Here is a 7,469-nt window from a genome sequence, read left to right on the forward strand (position 1 = left end):
AGTGTGAAAGCCTGTCTCAGAAAAAAAACAAAACCAACTACCATTAATAAAAAATAACAAATAAAACAGAATAAAATGTAATTTAACACACCACACACAAACATAAACATTGAATTTTTAACTTTCACTTTTGTTTTTGGATGTACCAATTGCATCTGGTTATAGGGATACGCAGGAGGCCCCTATGAAGTGAACCACAGTGACCTCCCAAGAAGAGTAATATTTATAGCTCTGCCTCTCTTTTTTTTTTTGTTTATTTATTTATTTGACAGCAACAGACAGAGAGAGAGAAAGAGGCAGAGAGAGAGAGTGAGAGAATGGATGCGCCAGGGCTTTCAGCCACTGCAAATGAACTCCAGATGCATGCGCCCCCTTGTGCATCTGGCTAATGTGGGTCCTGGGGAATTGAGCCTCGAACCAGGGTCCTTAGGCTTCACAGGCATGTGCTTAACCACTAAGCCATCTCTCCAGCCCGGCTTTGCCTCTCTTGATTTTATTTTTCTTCCTTTATCTTGCCTTCTACTTTCTTGATGTTTCTTTGTAATACGCCCCTTACTCTAATATTTCTGATTTGGTTCAAACGCCAGCTCTGCTTGGGTTCATAGGTGTATTTTGGCTTCTGTTTTCCACCCTGGAATCCCAAGTCATCTAAGTGACACCATGAAATGTATTTCTGTTATTTCTGGTATTTATACCAATTATAGCATAAATTATGGACCAGTGTTTGAGTGACTCATCTCCAAAGCACAGTGAAAATGTTCAAGAACAAACATGCTGCGGACAATAGCTGACTCAAATAACAGTCATCCATAGCTTTCATTGAGCCCTAGTTTATTGTCTTTGCTTGACTTTCATGACAATGTTCTTGACATTATAATGATCAATGTTTTCTTACTTAGCAAACAGTGGAACTCTTACTATGTTTCAGGAAGTTTGTTGACTATTTTATGCTTTTAAAAAATTTATTTTATTTGTTTGTGTGTAAGAGAAAGGTAGAGGCTGAGAGACAGGTAGAGAGAGAGTGTGTGATAAAGGGCACACCAGGGTCTCCAGCCACTGCAAACGAACTCCAGATGCATGGATCATGATGTACATCTGGTTTACGTGGGACCTGGAGAATTGAACCTGGGTCTTTAGGCTTCTCAGGCAAATGCCTTAGTAGCTAAGCCATCTCTCCAGCCTAGACTCTATTTTATAAAATTTTAATTTATTTATTTATTTGAAAGCGACAGACACAGAGAGAAAGACAGATAGAGGGAGGGAGAGAGAGAATGGGCGCGCCAGGGCTTCCAGCCTCTGCAAACGAACTCCAGACGCATGCACCCCCTTGTGCATCTGGCTAACGTGGGACCTGGGGAACCGAGCCTCAAACCGGGGTCCTTAGGCTTCACAGGCAAGCGGTTAACCACTAAGCCATCTCTCCAGCCCTAGACTCTATTTTATATTAGCTTCATGAAGTAGATGCTGTTATCTTCATTTTCTGGGAGATGATATGAAGACTCAGAGATGTTCAGTGCTTTCTCCTATATGAGGTACCCAGAAAATCAGTTAACAAGAAAGTGGAGTTGAGGGGGTACGAATAGAAAGACTTACCTTTCCTCCCTGATGCTGGTTCTAGTTGATGTCAGATTAGTTAAAGTAAATGATAAATATGTTACTATTTAAAGTGAATGGGAAAATACATCAGTCATTCATTCACTTATTCATTCATCCATTTGACGAATCTATTGAGTCCCTGTTATTTGTGAGATGCCATTTTTGATGTTTCTAGAGATACAGAATGCTGGTCGTGGAGCGCTGTAGTAGAGCGCTTGCCGAGTATGCTTGGGGCCCTGCGTTTGATCCCAAGCAGTACAGGAAAACAGTACTCCTTCCCCTGAAGAACAAATCAGTTAAATAGTTTAAGTATCAAACAGCTCAAATTTAACAAACTGACAATGGAAACAGGACTGAAGACTAAGTTCCACTAAAGAGTATAGAAAACAAGAAGAGAAGGAAAGAGAGTGGAAGATTCCTATTGGCTGTGGTGTTCTGGGGCACTTTGGGAGGAGAGGTCTGACAGGTAGAGGAATTTGACTGAATGGGGGAGGAAGATATTCTGCAGTAGTGAAAATAAGTTAATTGTCTCCACGAGACAACTGAAAGTTCATTTTTCTGCTGATCATTGCTGAACATGACAGATTTAAAGAGTGTAAGTTTGGCCGTTGTGGCTCTTGACACTAAATCTGAGGTTCCATTCAGTTTCATCAACCTGACCTCAAAAACATCAGCACAGTGCCTGGAGATTCATGCATCAACTTCCCGGCCTCAGCAGATGTATATGCTTTTAAATAATGCAAACAAAACACTACATTTACCATGCCCACGGAGTAGGAGTGCCTAGCTGACATTATCCCTGACTGATCATCTGTCTCCTTTAATGAGTCATCCATCTTGTACTCTTGTTTCCCTTAAGAGCTAGCAGAAAGTTGGAGCACAAATGGTCAATCAGTCTGACGACTTCCACTTTGGGAATATGAGGGGAAGTGAAGGATTTTGGACCACAATGGCTGATGGTGCCAGAGTGTGGAGGCAGGCTGTCTCTGACCTTGACGATGAGCAGGCAGTGCTCCTCTTATGGGTAGGGTATTGAGATGATGGTGCAACTCTGTATCTTAGCAGGATGTGGTGTGTTTGGAAATCAAATGCTTCCAAGCAAACACTCTAGAAAGGAGTCGCTTTGTGCACCTAGCATGGATTTTTACTAGAAGACAAACCTGCTCCTATCACATGTTTCCTGGAATCCTAACACTGTGAGCTTAAAATTAATCTTGTCAGCTAAGACAGCTGACACATGTGAGAAAAGGGACAGAATATGATTTCAGGTGATAGAAAGAAGTATGGCAGGTGACTGCTTAAGCCTGTATTGACTGAGAAGAGGAGGAATAAAACAATGACATATTTTTTAAATCAAGCAGCAATATATCCCATTATTTGACCATCATTTCACTGAAGAAATGTTAGTTAGAAAGTGTCAGAGGGAGGGCTGAAGTGATGGCTCAGTTATTAAGGAATTTACTTGCCTGCAAAGCCTAATGACCTGGGTTTGATTCTCATGTATGCACATAAATCCAGATGCACAAAGTGGCATATGCATCTGGAGTTCATCTGCAGTGACTAGAGGTCCTGGCATGCCCATTCTCTCTCTACTTGCAAATAAATAAATAATTTTTTAAACAAAAGTGTCAAATGGGCTGGGGAGATGCTTCATCTATTAAAGGGCATGGTTTGCAAAGTCTACTGGCTTAGGCTCCCCACCCATTCACATAAAACTGAATGTGTGGTGTGCACATGTGTATGTGTTAAATGAGGTTAAGATAAAGATAAAATTCATCCGTGCTTAAGACATAATTAAATTATTTGGAAATATTTGTTTTTTTCTCAATTTTTTTTTATTTATTAATTTTTTTATTTTTGGTTTTTCGAGGTAGGGTCTCACTCTGGCTCAAGCTGACCTGGAATTCACTATGTAGTCTCAGGGTGGCCTCGAACTCACAGCGATCCTCCTACCTCTGCCTCCCAAGTGCTGGGATTAAAGGCGTGTGCCACCACGCCCGGCTTTCTCAATTTTTATTAACATTTTCCATGATTATAAGAGGTATCCCATGGTAATACCCTCTCCCTACACTTTCCTCTTTGAAATTCCATTCTCCATCATATCCCCTCCCCATCTCAATCAGTCTCTCTTTTATTTTGATGTCATGATCTTTTCCTCCTCTTATGATGGTCTTGTGTAGGTAGTGTCAGGCACTATGAGGTCATGGATATCCAGGCCATTTTATGTCTGGGGGGAGCATGTTGTAAGGAGCCCTACCCTTCCTTTGGCTCTTACATTCTTTCCGCCACCTCTTCCGCATTAGACCCTGAGCCTTGGAAGGTGTGATCGAGATGTTACTCAGTATTCCAGTCATAAATATTTGGAAATATTTGAACTGAACTAGTGAGTGGATAGATGTTTTGAAATTAAAAGCTCTTCAAAATTGGAATATATTACTATTTCCATCACCACAATGAAGAAACTTTAAGTTAATGCATTGAGTATATGTGAAATTCTGAGTGTTTAATATGTGTTGTACCACAAGGCATAAGCAAAGACCTATGTTCTAAACAAAGCCTAAAACATCAAGAGAAATCTTTATAAAATTCTAGGGTCTATGTTTATAAATTAATCCTGCCTTAAAACAATCATGCCAGCATTGCTGGTTTTGCTGACACACTCCTTTAAAACCTTTAATTTGGGAGGCAGAGGTAGGAGGATTACTCTGAGTTTGAGGCCACTCTGGGACTACATAGTAAATTCCAGGGCAGGCTGGACTAGAGTGAAACCCCACCTTGAAAAACCAATAATAATAATGCCAACATCAAAAGTGGCTGAATTATTTAGCTTTTATAGCCCATCTTAAGAGAGGTTTAGAATTTTAAGTCAGGAAGGGGATGAAAAGAATTAGAAACTCTATTTTATCTTCAATTACTCATTTTTTTCATTCATTGCAATATATTACTGGTGTTAGAAACCAGGTGCCTTTTATGCTGCCCTAATGCTCGGCCTAAGCCAATCCTGAGTTGTAACTTTCCTCTATCTCTTCTGGGTTCCTTGGCATGGTGCTAAAACGCTCCTAAAACAGCTTCAGTTCTATAGTGACAGTGGTGTTGCAGTGCCTCTCCTTGAAGCAGCCTGCTCTCCCTCTTGCGTTTCTTTAAGCAGCAGAGCCAACTTGTCATTACACTTTGTTCAGCTCCATTGGTGGGCTTGGGCCTGGACTCGATAACCTGGCTTGGTCCTGTGAGTTCAGCAGCCTTCCTGAATAGAATGAAAACAAGTAAATAAAAATGGAAGAAAGGAAGCATGACTGTTTCCACCACTTGGTACCTATGGCTCAGCCATGGCTTACCATAAAGCATCACCAGGACTGGGGACAGAATCTGTGTGCAAAGTAAAAGTAGCCTCTGACAAAAAGCAGGTAACTTCTGTGTGAGCAGGAAGAAAACTCAGTAGCAGAGGCTAGTATGCTAGAAAGGAGATATAACGGGAATAGAAAGGGTGGGAGGGGGGACTTAATAGGATGATATTATATATGTATGTATGTATGTATGTATGTATGTATTTCACAGATTAATGGGCATGAAAAGGCCTAGTGAGGTCAGGGGAAGAAACTGAGTAAAGGAAAGGTAGAGAGAGGATTAATCAAAATCTATGAGGATATAAGTAAGTTATATGGAAACTTACTTTTTTGGACAATGGAACACACAGGAACTATAGATTGTTCCTAGAAAAATTTCAGTGACAGGAATGGGATACCTTCCAGTGAGTTGTTGGCCAGGGAGGTCCCTGATAACCCCCAAACATTACAGGCCATTGTTGAGGCCCTTGGTTTCCCACTAGGAATAGATGGTAAGACCCTATTGCTGAAAACTCCACATACTTGGTCTGCAAAGTCACTGAGAAATCCTGGTAGAGCTGAGCTAAAAACCACCTCCATGTAGACCAGCTGGTCGAAAGCTGGAAAAAGCCACACTGCATGAAGTTCAATGGGACAGAGACAAATAACCAGTAAAGATATTCAACAGTGGACACTGCAAGCCTTATATTTGGCCAGCCAGGCCAAATGATCCAAATGGTGCAATAGTAGCATGTCTGTTATGGGGGAAACCAACCACCTTCTAATTTGACTGGAGGCCCACTCCATGAGAGGAAATACATCCTTGATACTGAAAACCTACAACAGTGGTAGTCATGAGCCTTACATGAGGGGTATAACATCTGATGCTGTCTGGCTAAATGTATATACTATGCTCATCAAATTGCCCAGTAAGCACTTCTCTTAATGTTTATACCCATATATTAATGCCTCTCTTACTTTTGGTTAGAGAACCTTCTCTTTTCCGATGCCAGTGACCTTGGGATGACTCGTAAGGCACCATGGTGCTGAGAAGAAGTGACAGAGGAGTGCTCAGCACTGCAGTATTTCTATCACACTTTCCATGGCTCAGGATCCATTGCAGAAGAGGTGGCGGAAAGAATGTAAGAACCAAAGGAAGGGTAGAACTCCTTACAACATGCTTCTCCAGTCACAAAATGGCCTGGGTATCCATGACCTCACAGTGCCTGACACTACCTACATAGGACTGTCATAATAGGAGGAAAAGATCATGACATCAAAATAAAAGAGAGACTGATTGAGAGGGGGAGGGGATTTGATGAAGAGTGGAGTTTCAAAGGGGAATGTGGGGGGAGGGAGAGAATTACAATGGGATATTGTTTACAATTATGAAAGTTGTCAATAATAATAAAGTAGGGAAGGCTTTCTAATTTTGCACAACTTCTTTCTTGTCATAGGGCTTCATGGGAAACCTTTCTTCTAGGGTGACACAAGCACATGTCTTCTCCCCAGGTTGGACACACAACAGATGAAAGGAAGATTACACAAAAAACAGTTTTGTTGAACCAGTGAGTTTACTGGGGTTCCTGATAGATCAGGGTGAGGAGTTGCTTATCGGAGCAATCGGTGACTCAAACACAGCCTTGCCATGTGAAGTCTCATCCCATCCTGGATGAAGACCTTCCCACAGCTGCTTCCACTCCAAGGCAGCTGCATTTCCAGAAAGCCCACCTCAGCCTAGGTGACAATGACTCATAAAAGCCGCATCTCTGGAGCATCCTGCACCACTAACCTTAGGACTGGGGTCTTGCACTGCTTTCCCAGACTCTTGGCTTCCTGAGTATCTGGAACTTCCTTCCTGACCCCACCCTAATTCCTCAGGAAAGGATGTTACAGTTTCTAGGGAATATAATGTTGGGGAGTGGTTGTGTCAACCTTTAAGATTCGGGTCTCCCGGAGCCGACTTCTTGAATCCTCAGAGCCTTCTTTTTCTCTTCATCTTGGAGGAATCTGCTACAAAACACAGAGTCTTTTTTTATTTGTTCCTTGGTGCCATCTGGAGAAAGGTCATTTAAAACTTGAAATGATCAATACAGAATCTCACCTCTCATCTCTCTTTTGTGCAATGGAAATATAACACTTGATTTGAATGCAGAATCACTGAAATTATACAAGGATGGGACTCTTTACTTGAAGCGGACCAAAATACACCAGCAGGAAATAGCTTGAAAAGGTAAGAAGGAAGAAAGGATTCCTTCCACAGGCATGGAGCCAGTTGAAGAAGGCCTGGTACAGAAGCTGACTGGGAACAGAGCTCTGCACTAGAGCCTGGGAGATGTCATTCTTTGAGGGAGGCCTTGCTGGTGCTTCCTGGGGCCTGACCAAGGCTCCACTTCCCTTCAGTCTGCTCAGCTGTGGCTGGATGCACAGATCACGGACATAGCTGGAGCCTGGAGATGTTGACCCCCATCTCCCCCACCTTCCAGCACTTGCCCAAACTCCAAGTGGATGAACAATGCCTTAAAGGTATAAGAAACTGTCTTAGGAGGT

The sequence above is a fragment of the Jaculus jaculus genome, chromosome 1, assembly GCF_020740685.1.
Source record: "Jaculus jaculus isolate mJacJac1 chromosome 1, mJacJac1.mat.Y.cur, whole genome shotgun sequence".
Lineage (NCBI taxonomy): Eukaryota > Metazoa > Chordata > Mammalia > Rodentia > Dipodidae > Jaculus > Jaculus jaculus.